Source organism: Poecile atricapillus, chromosome 6 (genome assembly GCF_030490865.1).
Source record: "Poecile atricapillus isolate bPoeAtr1 chromosome 6, bPoeAtr1.hap1, whole genome shotgun sequence".
NCBI lineage: Eukaryota > Metazoa > Chordata > Aves > Passeriformes > Paridae > Poecile > Poecile atricapillus.
The window spans coordinates 36,550,660-36,570,058 of record NC_081254.1 but is presented as its reverse complement, the minus strand read 5'-3'; positions in this window follow the sequence as shown (position 1 = coordinate 36,570,058).

Sequence of the window (19,399 nt, the reverse complement as noted above, 5' to 3'; positions counted from 1 at the left end):
GCAGTATTTGTTCAGAGGAATAGCCCTGGTGCAGGCAGAGGAGCGGATACTGCTCGGCTGTCCGGGGAATTGGAGGGAGTTTGTCTGAGTCAGACATGCCGGCGATGGCCCCACACTGGGGCATCATAATGCTTTAATTAATTAATGTCTGTAAACTGTTTGGTGATCTTGGGATGAAAGGAGTTCTGGAAATGCCAGGTATTATTGAAAATTAATTACTCCAGCCTTCCCCCCAAATCTTCCTAAACATATTTCATTTTTTAATCTATCCTGCTGCTTTAATAAAGCTTATTGCAGAATTATTTTCTGCTAAATATTAAAGGGGGGGAAAAAAAAGAGGGAACCTTTTAGCAGAGGATTGAGCTGGAGCAGAAGAGATTGTACAAAAGTCACATTTTGGAGGGACAAAGTTCCATATGTGAGGCAGCTACAGGCAGAGGACACCATGGTGAGAAATGGGCTCAATCTGTGTGGCCCCATCTCGATGGCCAAGCCAAGCCCTGGCATTCACATGGGGCTGGACAACCCCACTCCCATGGGAAAACAAAGCTGTGGGAGAGGTAGGACCAGTCTGAGGGATCCAAGGGCAGAACAGGCTGTTCCAGCCACCACCACGTGCTGGCAAACCAGTCACTCTCAATGCTATTCATCATTCCATCACAGGAGACAGAACAGGTGTATTATTTATACAAGTCTGAAATCATTTGCTGTTACTTACTGAAGAGTCACCTTCCACATCATCATGGAGCAAAAGTCCTGGAAGAGACTCAGTGTCCAAGCCCCACCAGGAACATTCCAGATATGGTCTAAACAATCGACCACAACAGAAAAAATAGACATTATTATAATCTGGGGTTGTTGTTTTTTTGGTTTTTTTCAATGCTGCAGTTTTTTACAGATAAATTTTAAATTATGTAACACAGCAATTAACGATTTTGTTAATTTATAAGGGCCAGGCCTATGGCTTGGCTTGAGTGTTACAAGACTGTGGTAGAGGTGGAGCATCTTTCAGCTCTTCTCAGGCTAAATCAACCCTTTTACCTCTGCAAGCAGACAAAGTCAGTGTGTAACACACATCTCCTAAGAAGTTCAGGAGGAAAATGGAAGGAAAATGTCCCAGTGAAATTTCATTCCTCTAAAATGACCCTGCTCTGTACCCTGCAGAGATGTGGGCCTTGGAATGACGTGTCTTCTCCTGGAGCATCCCATCCCATTTCTCTTGGAGCCTTCTGAGCTTGCTGGGATAAGGAAAGAGCTGAGTTAGTAGGGAGTCCATGCTTACTCCAGCAAGAGCAACCACCAACACTGACCCTACTCCTCCTCATCCTTCTCCACAACACATCCTCAGACATGGATGAACAAAAGTGGGAACTTCCACTCCACTCCTTCAACTTCTTCCCATAAATTCCGAAAGAGATGAAGCCCTTCCTTATGATATTCAGTCAAATCCAAAGGTCAAGTGTCACCTATCACCAATTTTCCACAGAAAAACACGAGTTTCATCAACTCTTCCTCAGGCTACTTCTGAAACTGAACAGCAGATGGGGCTACAGAAATCATCACATTTAAAAAATATATATATATATATGAAAACCAGCCTTTTACATTCTGAAAAGCAATTTATTCTACACCATTTCAAAAAAATAAATAGGATTCTCCTTTTCTGTTTTAAGACATCAATGAATCTGTCGCATAATGGGCTTTTGTAAACCGATTATCCTTGATAATCTCATTAGCTGAAATTATTTTACTTTTCTAACATGGTAGATTTTTAAATACCTTTTATTTCAGATCCCTCTGGGCACATTGCAGTGAAATTTACTATTAAGCAAAATAATTATCTATCTCAAACCTTAATGCTAAAAAGTAGAAAAATAAAATAATTACAATCTAAGGGCAGATACCAGAGTGGAGAAAGTACAAGGAGGAAAAGGGAAGTTTCCACAAGGCAGGCAAATATCTTCTCATTATTAACAAATAAATCATAGTTGTTTTCCTAGGACTATGAAGACACAAATAGTGGTAGATGCAAATGCCAGGGCTTGCACTGAGGTGGGATTTGCACCTCCCGTGGTGACACCGAGTGCCAGCAGTGGTGGCTTCGTGCTTGGGAAGGACGATGCTCCTCCAGCTCCCACCAGCCAGGAGCTGCATCACCTGCTTCCTACCCAGACCTGAGCAATTAAGAAATGTGAGTTGTTTCAAAATCAGCTTAAACCTGGTTTTTTGGGGTTTTTTTTTTCATGTGGAAGTTTGCAGCTGTAATGGGATTACGGTGTCGGCAGAGGGAGGGAAGTTTGCAGCTGTACTGGTTCGGGGGGTAGGAAGCAGCTGTTAAAATAGAGGACTAATGGTGATTAATTCTTATTATGTGTTTGAAGATCTCACAATGAGTTCAGGAACCAAACCCTCCCTCAGGGAATAAACTGAAGGAGGAGGATTTAAAAAGAGGGAAAATAGAAGGGGAATTTTAATGTACATTTGGCCTAAATGGCCTGGTCTTAAATCACTTTATTAATATTTAAGTAAAATTTAAATCAACATTATTAAGACAAAAAATATCTAGCCTGGTAAAACTAAAATTCCTTCATATTTACTCAGAATGGGAGATCACCTGTGTTTCCTCAGAAATACACGTGCCAGGACCAGCAGGGGAGCATCCTTTCAGCTTTTAGGGGATGGATGCTGTCACACACTGATGGCTCTGGCATGGGAGAACCTCCTGATTCCCACAGCCCTTCCCCAGCAGCTCCATGCCCAAACCACAATGGGAAGAGGAGGGAAGAGACCCCATCCCACTTCTGCATCCCCCAGCACAGCGAGGGCTGCTGGTGGTGACAGCGACGGGGAGGAAGCAGCACAAAGAGCCCAACCTGGGCTTGGCTCAATTTGCAGCCTCTGGGGAACCTGCAGCATTTCCCAGTTCCAGGACAATTCACATCAGAGCCAGGTTATTTGTTGCAATATTGTGGCCAGGTCCTACAGCCAGTTTGCAGAGGTCTGTGATGTGCTGGGTGTGCTGGGGCTTCCCCAGAGCACAGCAGGTAAAAGATATGAGATTTCTATTTATATATCACAGCCTGGCCAGGAGAGTGACAATTTAACAGCAAAGGTATGGGGAGAGAGAAGCAGGCTGGAAAGGCAGGCAGGGCAGGAGATATCCCTTGAATCCCTGGGAAATGGAGACCCAGCAGAGGCTGCAGCAGGGTCCTCAGAGCACCCAGCCCCTCTTCCCTGGGGAATTTCTCCCAGCTCATCCATTCTGCATTTTGGCAATGTGATGTGGCTGTCAGGGCCCTCCTGAGGACAAGGAAATGAAGGAAGCAAAAGTAAAGAAGGTGAAAGCAGCAACAGGGCAAACTGCAAGATCTGGGGTTTGTTTTTCAGCCAAGGCTTTAATGAGGATTAATCAAATATCGCACATGCAGAGATTTCCATGAATTATTAGAGGGGAGAAATGGGTGGGAAAATGAACAAAAAGCTAAACTTTTTTTTTTTTTTTTTTTTTTATGTGAACTTTTCCTTTTTGAGCTTAAACTCTGAGATCATACTAATCTATTCAAAGCTCAAAGAGATCACAGAACGATTTATTTCAGGACCAAAAAAGTACTTCCTTTGCCAAAATACCTCTGCCTGTGATTTTTCTGTTTCCACATTTTTAAGATGTTTTGTTTTTCAAATATGAAAGGATTGACAACAATAACTGAGGACTGTGCACCAAGTGCACCACAAAATCCTGCCTTTCACATGACTGCAGCAGATAGCCGTTCCCAGCAGAGCTGGTTAGTAAATTAAACCATTCCTTCTAGCAGCAACTGATAACTTGGACCTGATGATGTAGGTCAGAGACATCTGCAGTAAATTATACCCCTCACCGCAGGAGGAACACTTGGGACATGGAGATCGTGTGGATTCCATATTGGAGAGCAAAATACAGACTTCTGCTCATAGCTGCTGCATAAGCAGAGACCTCACTTTGGTTATTTTGCACCCAAGTCTTCAGGGGTCAGTGATAAAGTTCAGGATGGATTTGTGGACTGAGAGTCAGAGACAGGAAAGTGGAATAGGATGGGCTTTAGGTGCTGGGTGCTCAACCACAGGGCCCTGCAAGCAGCCCAGAAAAATACAGGATGGCCTGAAAATTCCTGTGAGTTGGTTTGCTGGCTTTGTGGGAGGCTTGGATTTCAGCAGTGTGTCCATGTTATAATTAATAAGCAATTTCTGTTTGAATGGCGTGTTTTGTCTTCCTTTGAGCACGTTCTCTGCAAAGACAAAGATCAAGACAAACCTGCTCAGAACACAACGAAGATAAAAGGGAATCATAAAAAGAGACAGACAGAGGAAAAGAAAGAACAAGGAAAAAGAGAAGACAAAGAACAGGGAGACACCAAAGAGGACACAGAACAAAGATAGGCAAAATGAAAAGACAAAGAAAAGTAAAGACAAAGAACAGAGATGATAGAGCACCACAAAATATGCAAGAGAGGCACAAAAGGGAAAAGGGGGGGAAACAGTGACTGAGAACAAAGGGCAGAGAACAGAGCAAGAGCAAAAAACGCACAGGAAGGGAGAAAAATGGGAGAGAATTCAACCAAGATGAGGCGTGAAAAACAGCCCAAAGAACAAGCAAAAATAAACACAATGAGGAGAGAAAACAGCTAATCATCTTCTGATTTGCATTAAAAAATAAGTCATGGGAACAGAGGCTCAGCGACAGAAATGTTGACAAGTTGAATGTCAAGATTTCTCGTGTCCTCTAAATTCATTCAGCCTGTCACTACTTATGAAACTGGCTGTGGGAGAGGGGGAATGGGAGCTGAAGGATTGGTGCCTGGTGTGGAAGGAATAGCAGGAACCAGTGCTGGCTAAAGAAGCAATTTAGAGGGAGGTGCTTGCAAGCAAGAGATGCCCAAAAAGCAGCCAAAATTCCTTTTTTAAAAGCAGGAGATCCATTTTCATGATGAACCAAGAAAATGCTCTTCCTATTCCTTCTGCAGCTTTGCAATAAAGGAGTGGCAGAAATTCTGATGTACGAGTGTAACTGTACATATCTAATTTTAATATTTTTGTAGGCAGGTCTAGGTTGGATTTCAGGGAAAGATTCCTCATCCAGAGGGTGCTGGCACTGCCCAGGCTCTCAGGGAATGGGCACCGAGGCTGCCAGAGCTCCAGGAGCCTTTGGACAGCACTCCAGGGATGCACGGGGTGGGATTTTGGGGTGTCTGTGCAGGGCCAAGGGCTGGACTCAGCAATCCTGATGGGTCCCTTCCAACTCAGGGAATTCCATGAGTCTATGAAAAATCATATTAAACAATATCAGCTTTACTGAAGCAGTTCATGAAAACCCAGCCTTGGTAGAAACACCAAGAGCTGTGGGTTTTGAGCTGGCCAAGGGAGTCTGTATGGAATTTAACTAGAGAGGCCACAGAGGCTTCAGTCCTGCTGCAAAAACTGCACCAATAAATCATTTCCAAATCTTGACAATGGGCAAAAAAGTAATTTATGAGAGGTACAGAGGTTCATGGTGAACATGAACGCTCAGGAGATTTGTGCATGCTACAGAAAGGTATAAAGGGCTGGAGGATTCTGGGCTTTCCCTGTTGGCAAGAACAGCAGGAGGACACCAGAATGATGGAGCCAAACCAGGCAGAGATAAATTGAGGCTGTCCCATCCCTGGAAGTGTCCAAGGCCAGGCTGGACAGGTCTTGGAGCAACCTGGGATGGTGGAAATTATCCCTGGCCATGGCTGGGGGTGGGACTGGATGGGCTTTAAGGTTCTTCACATTTACAGGAACTCCTCACCTCCTTGATGGCCCATTGTGTTTCAAGGCAGAGGTCATGGATGGGGATGAAAATGTCATTTTTCAAATCTGAGACAAAAAACTCTGATTCTGTGAAGCACACTTGGAAGAAACACAAAAGATGCCGGGTCCAGTTTGGTCTCATCAGACCAAATCTCCCCAGGGACCTCTGGATCTGGTCCTACAGATGTTCCAAAGCATAAATTAATGGATCTGTAACAATTAAACACAGTTCTCTTTCAGGTTTCTTGTAGACCAAGGGAGGTTCTGGAATTTCATTGGCCATACAAATGCAGAATTGTACAACAGAAGTTTCTTGAGCTGCCACAGCTTTCCAAAACTGAACCTTCAAAGAATTTGTGTTATTTTTCTTACTGAAACACTACGCTTAATCCATCCACAGGATCAGCTGCCCTGAAGGCCTCAACTGCCACTGGTTTTATGCCTTTGTCCCTGCTGCAATACACTGTCTGTTATTTTGTTGTTAATCATTAACATTTCTATGGAATTTGATGTCACTCATACACAGACCCATCCCCCCTGACATTCCTCATTCTGTGTGCTGGCAGCACAGAAAAGCTGGTGTGCACTGGGTTAAATGCTTCCCATGCTGCTCCTTGGTTATATTTTATTTACCAGGATTTCTATAATGTGCAATTTTTTTTATTTTTTTTTTTTTTCCTTTTGAGATTTCCTCATTTCTTTCAGAACACTTTCACCTTATTTCCGGGCTGCTTTTCCCCAAGGGCCAAAGTGGAGGTTCAGAAACTTCATGTGAACTTCCTGAAAAAGAAACAGATCACCTACTAAAAAACCCAAATGGAGTGTGCTGTGAATAAGGTTTAATATGTCCCAAAGAAAGAGCTGGCTCTAATCACAACATAAGATCTAAAATTCATTGTTGTGCTGAGTTTATTGATTTAATAATGTATTTATTATTTATGATTTTGATGGCAGATGGAATTCTATTTCCATTATTTGATTCAGGTTAATCAGGGTATAATGTGTTTCTTCTATATCTTCACCTAAAGGCTCTTCAGGTGCTCAAGATTCATGTCCAGAATTGCAAATCAAATCCCTTTCTGTCCTGCAATTATGGCTATTTCCTTCCATAATTATAATCAGTTTAAAATCTAAGGTTAATATTTGAACTGAAATAGTTGCACACATTCGAATTACACCTAAGGTAGAAAGGTTTTCATTGGGCTCTGGCCTTTCAGGTGGTTTCACTGATTTTAAAATGCTTGTAGGTGGTTCTGGGGATGTACCACTGCTTCTTTTCCTCAAAACTTTACTGGAGACATTGCTGCTGGCCACTGGATGTGCTCATCCCATCACTCCAGACCTTGGGAAGAGCAAATCTGCCAAAGGTCCTGCAGACAACACCTGTGAAGATGCAAAAAACAACTCGCTGTGTCCTCAGGAGCTTTTTGATTTGTTTGGCTTCAGAACAGTTTTGACATTATTTAACTTACAGATTGTGAACTTCCCAAACCTTCATTTTCCCTCTATCCCAGCACCAAACTGGGAATCGCTGCTTTCCTTGGAGAACAGCAAATACTACTTACAAGAGGTGATTAAAATCAATTCAGAATATACAAGGGAAGGAGAAAATCAGAAAATCATAGAATCATTAAGGAAAATACCTCTAAGATCATCAAATCCAGCCATTAACCCACCACTAAACCACGTCTCCAAGCACCATATCTACATGTTTTTCAAAAGAGAAAACAGAGAAATGAGATTTTCATGCCAGCTGACTTTATTCTACCCAAGAATATTCCCAGTATCACTGGTGCCTAATGCAAGGCCCTGTAAGATCTGGTTGTAAGTTCCTTTTAGCACTTTTCATTAAAAGGACATTCTACCATCTGAGTCCCCATTGCTACAGTGCAAGCTTGGGGTGTCTGAAATAAATAAAGTTAAAAACCCAACCCTAACAGGCTTGAAACTGCAGTAAACAAAAAGATAAATTAATGTACCACAGCCTGGGGGTATTTCCAGAGACAGACAGAGGAACAGAGGCAGCTCTTGGACACCCCAGGAAAACAGAGAAAACAAATTGTCTCCTCAGGATGTTTAAAGTCAATTTTCACTCTCGGTTTTCCAGGATTTCCAGAGGTCAGAATAAGGATGCTCCTCCAAAACCTCTTGGGCCCCATTCCCTTTAGGATATGTGAGGATCCACAATCCTGCAACCAGAACTTCTCTATCTCACCTGAAGATGACATTGGCTCTACAGCACCTACAATTCAGTAAAACCAGGGGATAATCCCACACCTCTAATATTCATGGAAAATAAAAAACTTAAATCTGTAAATCTGTGCTTTTTTAGCCCTTTTGCTTCATTTTTCCATGACAAAAATGAACGCCATGGGGAAAGCTGCCCTTCTGCCTTTGCGGACTTAGGAAAAGCAGGGGGAACGGGCTGAGATGCAAGGGTGTAATTTAAATGTCATTATGCCTGAGTTAAATCTCTCCTCAAAAAATTTGGCCCCGCACAAGGCTGAGCTCGGGCACAGCCCCAAAGCACAGCTGTAAAAAACCTCGCTCATTTGGAAGGTCCAGTTGTGCTGCGGGACAAACAGACGGCCCTTCCCAGCCCGGCCGCTCTTTCCTGCTCTACACTCTCTGAATTTTATAGTTGGGAAATGAGGGGCATCTTACCCAATTAGGGACTCCATAGCCTAATCAGCTTCTTTCCCGAGCAGCAAAATCTGATGTGCCTGGGCCCAGCTGTTCCCTGGTGCTGGTGTTGTCAGTCAGATCCTGCTGGAGAGAAAAGCGATGGAGAGCCGAGGACATTCCTGCACATCTGTTAGCTGCAAACACGGAGAGTCAAGGATGCTACGGCAATTTCCAGGAACAATAAGGATTAGTTGCTCATCTGATACTGACAACGTGCACCTTTCCCTCTTCTTTAGCGTGTCTGTCAAATAATGTCATTATTAAGGACCAGCAATGTGGCTTTTTATGTGAACCAGTGATGACTATGCTGGAGTATTGCATTTTTAATTATTATGATGTTAAATGGCTTTAATTGCTGACACTCTCCTGATTCACAGAGCATTTTTATAACATTTATTAAAAAAAGGCCAAAGTTTATTTTACAATCTGCAATAAAGCAGAACACAAAACCCAGCAATTGGCTCAATGAGCCCAACACATTAGTTCTATACACAGACTGCATATTATTCTTGCTCTATAAGTGATGTGAAAAGCAAAATTGAAGTCCTGCACAAAATTTGATCATCTTACTTAATAACAACAGATGCTCAGAGCGGTGGCATTTTGAAAAGAGCTCTGTATGCTACTGGTTATTAAATGGCAGGACATTTGGCATCCTCCAGCATTATACCATTTGAAAACCATGGAGTCACATAAATAGCCGATGAGAGCTGGGAGAAAAAAAAAAAAAAAAAAAAAAGGCAGCTTCTGTCTGCATAGCAAAACTCATTTCATTTAAAATATTTAAAATGAGCAGGCTGCCTTTCAAAAGAAAAGTCCGGAAAACTTAGGGGAGGGGGAGCTTCCCTTTTATCTGGGAAATACAGGAAAGCAAATATGTTGGGAGGAAGAGAGGAAATGGTTCAACAGCACGACTGATCAGCCTTAACTGAGAATGCTAATGGCTTCTGCTGCTTTGTGTCAGGAGCTCAGCACAGTTTGGGAAAGGCTCTGGCTCCAAATTTCCTCCTTGATTTAAAAAGGAAAATATTGGCAATACGTAGGCAAATTACCATAAATGCAGGATGGATCAAGACTGTTATGTTGGGGATCATTTTAATGGAGCAATTCCTGTTCTAAAAAGAGGAATCACCAAAGACAGTGGCTGACTTTCTTTGTAGGATAAATTCTCCTCACACAACATGTGCTGCCTGCACAGTTACACTGCTGTTACATTCATATCTACTCTAAAAAGTTTTAATAGACTTGATGAGCACATAGAGTGGAGTTTTCTCACTTTTAATTCAGTTTAAGAACGACTCTGTTCCACCTTTATCAAGGCACAAACCATCAGGATGCCTTTGCCCAACATGTTTTACTTAAAGCAGCTAATTCTATGCACTGTTCCAAGAAATACTGTGAACAAATACCCACATTATGTATTTTTACCGTTAAAAAAAAAAAAAAAAAATCTTTTTTAAAAAACCCAAATACACGAGGGGTTTGCCTGGGAGCTGAAAGAATCACAGGGCTATAAGGGGAGGGAGGAGGGTCTGTGTGCACATTGCCTTTATTTCTACTTAATAAAATCTTGAAGATTGGGTTATAATGGCCGTGCTTCCCCATCCTCAAGTATGGCACGGCAAATGGTGCCACTGTCATTAAGGGTGCATTGTTGTTTGTTTTATGCTAATCTTCCTTCAGTGTGACAGACTGTCACCTGCATGGGGGGTAACTTTCAGCACTATATTAGCCCATATGGCACAAGCTAAATTGTATCTAAGCTATGGGCTAATTATGGATGAGTTAATAAAACCAAGCAATGTCAGTCTGGCCACTTCTTCTGGTCCTCTGCCGACCCCCCAAGTGAGTTATTGCCTGCACTGTTCTCTTAAACTTATTTTCATTTTTGGCTCTCCACAATTGCTGCCAAGCTTTATGGTTAAAACACTTTAATCCTTCTCCTTTCTCAATCCGGTGCAAGATGAGATTAAAACAATCTCCGTGCACTTTTTCCATGTGATAACTTCCCCTGCTAATCATGGGGTGGTGCAACCTCCCGAATAATGCACCGTGTTCGCTTTCCTGGAAATCTGCTGGCACAGCTGTGACACAACAAACAGATTTCTGTATTTTCAGGGAGTGAAAATCACGGTTCGTCTTCCTCAAGTACAGGATCAAAGAGAAGAACATTTATTCCCTTAAATGCACATCCAGCTAACAGAAATCCATAGGCATGGATGAAGACAGAAGGAGTCTTTTCACATGTTTTAAGGTCAAGCAAACGCTCGAGTGTTTTTTTGGACAAAGACCCAGCTTCTTTCCCTTCTTCAGAAAGAGGGGAGGGAGGAAGAGAGTCCCTCCCAAGTGTTAATGTTCCCACATCGCTCCGTCTGCTCTGCTTTGTCCCCACTTGTGCCTTTCAGTTGTCAGCCCTGGCAGCTGTTCCAGGCTCCCTCTTCAGCAAACTTTGCTCTCCCAAATGCTCTGTGCTATGCAGCCAGCACAAGGAAAGCACAGCAACAAAGTGCAGGCAGCAGATTTTGGACCAACTGGACAGAAAATGTAGAAAAATCTTGCCCGCGATTAATTAAAAAAAAAAAAGTAAAACCAAAAATTAATGTTAATAATAAAAAATCCGCTTCAGTAATAGGAAAAGAAAAGGGAAGGAAAAGTGAAGTGAAAGTGCCCATCGGTTCTTTGCCTCTGCTCCTGCAAAGCTCCTGCCCTGATCTTCTGCCTGGAAGAGCATCCCAGGAGCAGGTGGAGACCAAGCCCAGCTGAGAAGGAAGAATTATGCACAGACTGCTCAAGTTGAAACTAAACAAAACCCCAAACAAGTAACTTCTAGAAAAATGTCATTTTTGGGGCTTTATTCTTCGAAACTGCCAATGAGGTGTTTCCTCACACCAAGCAGTGGAATTCAGGACTCAGGGAATGAGATATTCAGGATATGAGACATTCAGGACACCACTCAGCTTGTGGCATTGGCCACCCTCACCCCAAGAGCCCAAAGTTTAGGACAGCCTCTCTTAGTCTGCTCAGCCAGGTCCACGACTCCTCCACTAGTCCACAGATCTTGTAGGATTTTCAGGAGTTGGACTTTGGTGATCCTCTGGGTCCCTTCCAACTCAGAATAATCTGGGATTTTCTTTGCTGCATTCAGTCCAGCTGAGTTAGCAATGGAGTATGACAATGAGAAGGCTCAAGCAGAAAACTTAAGGAGCAAAGCTAGAAAGTGAGAAGTGTGAATTTGGATGTGGTAGCAGATACTCAGCACTTTCAGGTTTTGGCCCAAGCTCTCCCCAGAGGTGTGTTAAAACCTCCCTGCGAGCAAAGGTTTGAATTATGTCAGTACACTAAAGATATTTAATAAAAACTTGCAATAAAAAAAAAAAAAACAAAAAACAAAATAAACCCAGGCTCAACTTGTGGGAGTCAGAACATCCTTCCAGCCCAAGCAGCCTCATTTTTGGATAAAGCTGTGCAGCTCTAAAAGGAAATAGCTCAAGGTTACTGTGCTTTGGAGCGATTACTTCCCCATCACAACTTCATACTCCTTTCAACACGAGTATGGGAGAAATAAGGAGATTTCTTGTTCTTTATTTCCTGCAAGGAACAATGCCATGTTTCACACAATGCCTTGCTAAATACAAAGTCATCGGGCAAACTGCCTTTAAACCCATCATGTATAATGAAATGTTTCATCTGGAACAGGAATTGTTTTTCCAATTCCAAGTTTTACTCCCTTCTTGGCTTTTTCCTCTTTCCCTTCTTATTTTCTTCCCTCAGTTTATAGACAGTCTGTTAATCTACTCAGACCTACAGTACTGAAAGTTCTTCTCACTCAGGGAGTCACCCCTGGAAATGTATTTTTGCCTTAAAAGTCAAGTTCATACCTAATCACCACTTAAATAGCACAAGGAGACCAAGGCAATATCATTGCTATTCAAGTTACTTAGTCCTTTGCTCAAGAAAAATTCTTCCCCAGACTGTTCCCTCACAGAACTGAACCCATTGGTTTGAAACTGAGATTAAGTTTTCCCTCTAAAAGATTAACTTAATTAGATTAAATTCAAATTCCACTCATACAAATTCAGCAATTCTGGAAAATCTTATGGTTCACATTACACCTTAAGTGATTCCAACAGCCCTTTCTGGCCTGGTGGAGCTCGATGACTCTATGATTCTGCTAAATTACTTAACAGATTAATTAAGAATGGCAAAGCCTAGTTCAACCTTCAAAGCTGAGCTGGTGTCTCTTACCTTGTTTTCTCTGTAACACCGAGGAACTTTATTTCTTTGTCCTGTTGTAAAAGCACTGACAGAGGAATTACTGGGTTGTGCTTTTCTTTCCAACACCAGGACCTCTAAAAGTGCTTCTTCTTGGTCGATGGAGGTCCTTTCTTTGCAGAATATTCTTCCACCAGAGGGTGGTCGGGCACTGGAACAGGTTCCCCAAGGAATTGTTCATGGCACAAGCCTGCCAGAGTGCAAGAAGAGCTTGGAGAACGCTCCTGGGCACAGGGTGGGATTGTTGGGGTGTCCTGAGCAGGACCAGGAGAGGGACCTGATGATCCCTGCGGGTCCCATCCACATCAGGATATTCTGGTTTTATGAATCTCCTCCAAGCAGCTCTTTTCAGCACTTCAGGGACTTCAGCGAGCTGGGAAAGGCAACCAGGAGCTTCAGGAGCTGGAAACCTCTAGTTGTGATCTGCAACCCAAAACTGGGCTGCAGGAGGATTCACAGGAGCAAATACCCCACAGAAAGTGTTCATGGCTCCATCCCAACACCAGCTTCTCTTGTAACCAACTCTCTACAAGTGACCAGCCAGGCTCTGTGCCCTATCAGGTTTTCTAATGCAAACTAAAGGAGCTCAACCTCTCTTCCAGCCTTTGTTCTCATCAATTGCACCTCAGGTTGTTTCCTCCTTGCTAGTCATGGCTCTCCTGTCTCACCTGATGTTTGAAGAGATCTAAAGATTAGCCCTCTTAACTGCACACTGTGTTCACTAAACAAATTATTGATCGCTCGCTTTTAGACCGTTTTTCTCACCGTCTCCTGGAGTGAATTGAGTACAAAATACAGCTGATAATATGTGCCCTTTCCTCAAGTTCAACCACCTGAACGCTTGGGTTACAATCTCACAGGGTGTTTCTATCATTATCCGGCTCCCCCCAGCCAGTAACACTCAGGTTTTGAGAAGCAGACCGCTCTCACTGATAGCCTGAGACATTAATTATCTCTCTGTAATAGCTGTGCATCTGAATCTTATCACAGAATCTGGATTATACTTTTTCTATATTTGTTTTCGCATTTATTTTAGCAGAAAATAAACTCTGAGCCAAGCTGCAAACTTGGCTGATGTTCTGACTTCTGCTTCCAGAAGATCCATCAATACGTTAAAATTAAGTTTGCACAGCAAAAGCCTTCTTTCTCAGGTGCCTTCCAAGGAAAAGGCCCATTACTCTGTGAAAATGAAGATTTGAACCTTATTTTCATGGCAGGATTTACCACAGGGCATTTGGAGTAGGAAAGCTCTTGTTTGGGAAGAACCGGTGTTATCCCAAAAACAAACTAATGAATGCCCATCGAGTGCTTGATTTATTGGTCCTTCCCTGCATAATCCTTCCCTGTACAAGGTGCTAAAAGACCTTTTTCAGACAGTTGCTTTCCTCCAAGACTTTGCTGTATCCCCCCACAAGCTGCAGAAAAACACATCCTCACCCAAGATCATCATTGCACTGACGTGTGCTGCCTTCATGTGTTCAAACCATCTAAATTAAAACGACTTGGAGGTTTTTTTCCCCAGGAATGTACAAAACCCTCCTTGACAGAAGCTGCCTTGGGCCACCGAGGCCAGGAGCAACAGGAAGGAGAGGCTGATCTGTGCCAGGCTCTGTGCACACATTTACAATGGTTTGGAGCTGGATAAAAGGGGCTGCCATGACCTTAAAGGTGTCGTGCAACCCTCAGGATTTTGTGAGGAGCACAAAAGGGTTGGAGCGTCTCAGTGCCCAGAAAAGGCTGAAGGAGATGGGGATCTCAGCCAGGAGGGGAGCCCCAGCTGAGAGGGGCCTCAGCCCTGGCTGTCCCTGGGTGTCCCTGAGTTTCCCTGTGTGTCCCCTTGTGTCCCTGGGTCTCTCTGTCTGTGCCTGTCTATCCCTGTCTGTCCCTGTCTGTCCCTGGCTGTCCCTGTCTGTCCCTGTCCATCCCTGGCTGTCCCTGTCCATCCCTGTCTGTCCCTGTCTGTCCCTGTCTGTCCCAGGCTGTCCCTGGCTGTCCCTGGCTGTCCCTGTCTATCCCTGTCTGTCCCTGTCTGTCCCTGTCTATCCCTGTCTGTCCCTGTCCATCCCTGTCTGTCCCTGTCTGTCCCTGTCTGTCCCAGGCTGTCCCTGGCTGTCCCTGGCTGTCTCTGGGTGTCCCCATGTCTCCTTGTCTGTCCCTGGCTGTCCCTGGCTGTTCTTGGCTGTCCCAGGCTGTCCCTGGGTGTGTCTGTCTGTCCCTGGCTGTCCCTGTCTGCCCCTGGGTGTGTCTGTCTGCCCCTGTCCATCCCTGGCTGTCCCTGTCTGTCCCTGGCTGTCCCTGGCTGTCCCTGTCCATCCCTGGCTGTCCCTGGCTGTCCCTGGCTGTCCCTGTCCATCCCTGGCTGTCCCTGGCTGTCCCTGGCTGTCCCTGGCTGTCCCTCTCCATCCCTGTCTGTCCCAGGCTGTCCCTGGGTGTGTCTGTCTGCCCCTGTCCATCCCTGTCTGCCCCTGGGTGTGTCTGTCTGCCCCTGTCCATCCCTGGCTGTCCCTGGCTGTCCCTGGCTGTCCCTGTCCATCCCTGGCTGTCCCTGGCTGTCCCTGTCTATCCCTGGCTGTCCCTGTGTGTTCCTGGCTGTTCTTGGCTGTCCCTGTCTGTCCCTGGGTGTGTCTGTCTGTCCCTGTCCATCCCTGGCTGTCCCTGTCTGTCCCTGGGTGCAGGATGGTCAGAGCAGTCCCAGGCTCTGCTCCAGGCCCAGCAATGGCACCAGAGCCATGAGCAGGGGCTGATCCCAGCAATTCCCCCTGCACAGGAGCAGAACTTGTGCCCTGGGCAGTGCCCAGCCCTGAGCAGATTGTCCAGAGAAGCCGTGGAATTTCCTCCCTGGGACACTCCAGACCCAATCCAGAGGTGCTACACCTGCTACCTCTCCCTTTGCTGACATAAAAATGTCTTTGGTGAGGAAAGGGATCCAAAGGGCTGCTCAGGAAAGGGATACAGAGAACAGGCCAAGCTCAGATAAAGAGGAGTCAGAGAGGACACAGCACAAACTCAGCTTGATTGTGCACAATACACATTTTCCCAGCAGTAGGAAGAGTCTATGTCTTTATATGAGAGAAAGGTCCTTTTTTTACAGCCCAAACTCCATCATTTGATATTCAGCAGCTGGATATGGTAAAAATCATTCCTGGAGTAAAATATGAACTCCTGGAAAGCTGATACACCTCGGGCTTTTCACAGCCCTGGGCGCTGAGTGTCTGAAGATTGCTCAGCTCGGAAAGGTCACCCGTGCTGTACACAGGAACCTGACCACGGTAATCTGTAAAGAGCAGATATTGTTCCCCTTGTTTGTAAAGACTTTAGGAATGTAAACAGGAGCACTCAGGCTCTTTCTTTGGGATGTATCAGATTCATGGGCGCTGTGTGCCGAGTTCACAAATGTGAGACTTCGCTGTTGGTTTTGGCAAGTCTGGTCATAATCTTCAGTGAAATCAAAACACTGCAAAGATCACACTCCACATTTCTAAGACCTAATTTAATTAAAATCTTTCACTGGGAAGGAATGGTTTCAAGCTCTCCCCCCTTCTTCCTTTGCATACAGACATAAACATTCACCAGAACCAAACTCGGCATTGATTTTCCTTTATCCCTTGTACTAATCTGAAGTCCCGAGAGATGAAGAGATGAGGTTAAGGTTAAGAAAGTTATGCACAACAGCTCTTAACCTGATGGCAGGGAGATAAGAAACATGCTAGTATCATTTAGGTGAACTCATCTATCAAATTACCTGTCCCTGTTGGATTTGGTGGGGAGTGTTCCCACTTTTAAGTGAATAATTCACTTGTGCATCTTCAAAAGGTTTCTCTGTGAGATTTAAGTCAAACATCCATTAGAAAAAGAAAGGACAGTTCCTTGAAGTTTTGGCCACCTGTTTGGAAGAGGTCCCCTGGCATCAGGTCAGAGACAGAGCAAAAGAAAAGCACAACAAAATCTTCTCAGTGCTGCATTACATCTTCTCCATATTCCTTCTAACGTGGGAATTGAGATGCCAACACTGATTATCTGTTTTACAGCGAGGTCACTGCGTCACAGGCTCAGCAGAGAGTTTTTCCACAGGTCAGATGTTCTCCTGCTAGGAATTGTCTCCACATCAGGGACACCAGTGAAGATTTATTTTAGGGGGGAATCGATGCAGTTGGGTGGTCTCATGTCAATCACAGCCAAATTCCTGCAGTACTGATGGCTGTTCCCAGCAGAGATTTGGGATGAACCTCAGCCTAACTGCAAATTGTTGGTGATGTTCAAAATTAAACATCTATTTTAAGATGTTGGCAGCCAATGTAGCTTTTACTGTAAGTCTGTGCAATTAATTGTGCTGATTTTGGTGACATTATTTCCATCTTGAAACCACTTGTTAAGAAGAGACAATAAATACGCTGTTTCTTCAATATAAAATTAAGTGTTTGGGTGGGAAACACTCAAAGCAAGCTCACTGCCTTTCTCAGACATTTGTTTTACATTTGCCTTTTAAATAAAAAGTAATGCTTTGCTTAGTAATTTCTCTGTTTTATTTAATTATTTGCACCAAATCCAGATCACTTCCTCCTTTAGGTAAAGTTTTCTGTTTATTAAAGGCAAAAATGCATGAAGAATTTTATTTTCCATTCAGCAATTTGATCCAATTTTCTTAAGCTAAGAACACTCACTCAAGGTTTTATTTCTGCAAAACCAAGTTGAATCATAAATTCAGTATATGCACTCCATGTAATCACTTTGCTCCATGGAAAACGCTGGAAAACTGTGGAAGCCAAGGGTAGTTTTGAATGATTTTGTCCTTGGGAAATCACATGTCCCAAGACAAAAAATATTGAAGGAGGATAATATATTTATCATTAATGTTGCAAGGTTTTTAGTCAGTTGTAAGGTCTTTATATTATTTGGGTTTTTTTTTCTTTTTCAAGTCTGGGTTGTTTTATTATTTAATTTTTCTCTACAGATATTTTCCTGGCCAGAAAATTAGTTATTAATAAAAATGAACTTCAGATACTGAATTTTAACCTCATCAAAAATCAGCAGAGAGACTGCTGGCCCCTTCGGTCCTGCTCCACTCTCCAAATAAATCAAAATATTTGCAATGCAAAGTGTTGCACGAGGCATCAGGGTCCATTTAACCGCTGGAGGAGCCAAATTCTGGTTTGAAGGCACCAGTTAAGCTTTTCCATTTTCTTTTTTTTCCCCCCCACAGCTTCACTCTGCCCACTGAGTGCAACAACCAATTCCAGAGGCAGGTCCTGGGCTTATTGTGCTCCTACTGGAGAAATATCCCTGGCTGCATGAAACAGCTACTCAGGTTTCTCTCAAAGCTCTAATTCCCAAGGCAAGGAATTTGGGGTAGCCATCCAAAAATAGCTGAGTGTTTCCTGATGAGCACCATGGCCAGACAAAGAGAATCAACTCAGCCACATTTTTATCCAAGTGGAAGGTCATTTATCTAATTTTATCTAATTTATCTAATTTTATATTCAAGTAATAAATTGAATAATAGTTATTTTAGACTGCTCCTCTCATTGCAGATTTATAGATGGGATAGCTAAGCATCAAAATTAACTGAGGAAATATTAGTTATCCATTGATTGCAGAGGTTTTAAGTCTACAATATCTTCAGTACTCGAAAGGGAGTGGAGAAAATAAAGTCTGTCAATAGAAAAGGAAAAGATTTTAAGTGAATATGGGATAATCAGAGTCACAAATAGTCTGGGGTGTGTAATGAGCAGTTCACAGCCCAGCTTTTTCAGGGAAAACACAGAATTGTGTATAAACATTACACATCCTGGACAATGAAATCACATATTGACAAAATCAAAAGAAGAGAACTTCAAAAAATCAAAAGAAGAGAACTTGAAGAGAACTTCAAGTTCATCTTGTCAGCCATCAACCCAACACTATTAAATGGGATGATTTATCCATCTGATTTATCCATCTGATTTATCCATCTGATTTATCCATCTGATTTATCTGGACAGGGTTTGGAGCCACCTGGGATGGTGGAAGGTGTCCCTGCCCATGGCAGGGGGTGGAATGAGATGAGGTTTAAGGTCCCTCCCAACCCAAACCAGTCTGGGATTCTGGGATTCTCAGTCATTTGCACTTCCCTTGTCTTTATCCCAGAGCCTGGAGCAGGTGGTGGTTGCTGGAAGCTCAGGGACAAAGCTGGAGGCACAAACACCTTTCTCTGCCTTCCATGGTGTCAAAGTAAAGCCATGAAAATTCTCTCTTGGTTTTAGATCTCATCCTGGGGTGTAAAACTGCTGCTAGTTAATTCTTTTCAGTTCTTGATTATTTTAATATTTCTAAAGTGCCACAGGAACTCTCAGCATCATCTTCTCATGACAGACACCATCCCCACACTTGAGCAAAAAAAACAGAGGGGAAGCCCAATCTCCTGCCCAAAAACTGCACACACTTCTTCCAGTGTGACATAAAAAGAAACTCAAGCAGGGAAGAGATAGTTTGAGAAATATCTAGCTGGGGAAGGAAAATCAACCAAAATCTGCTTGTTTTCTAGAGCCAGCAGCTCACACATGGTTAAAACAAAATAATAGAGAAAGAGAGTAAAGGATGTTGTGCAGCAAGCTCACTCCTTAACCTGACCCAGCTCCTGTGAGAAGTAATTTTTTAACAT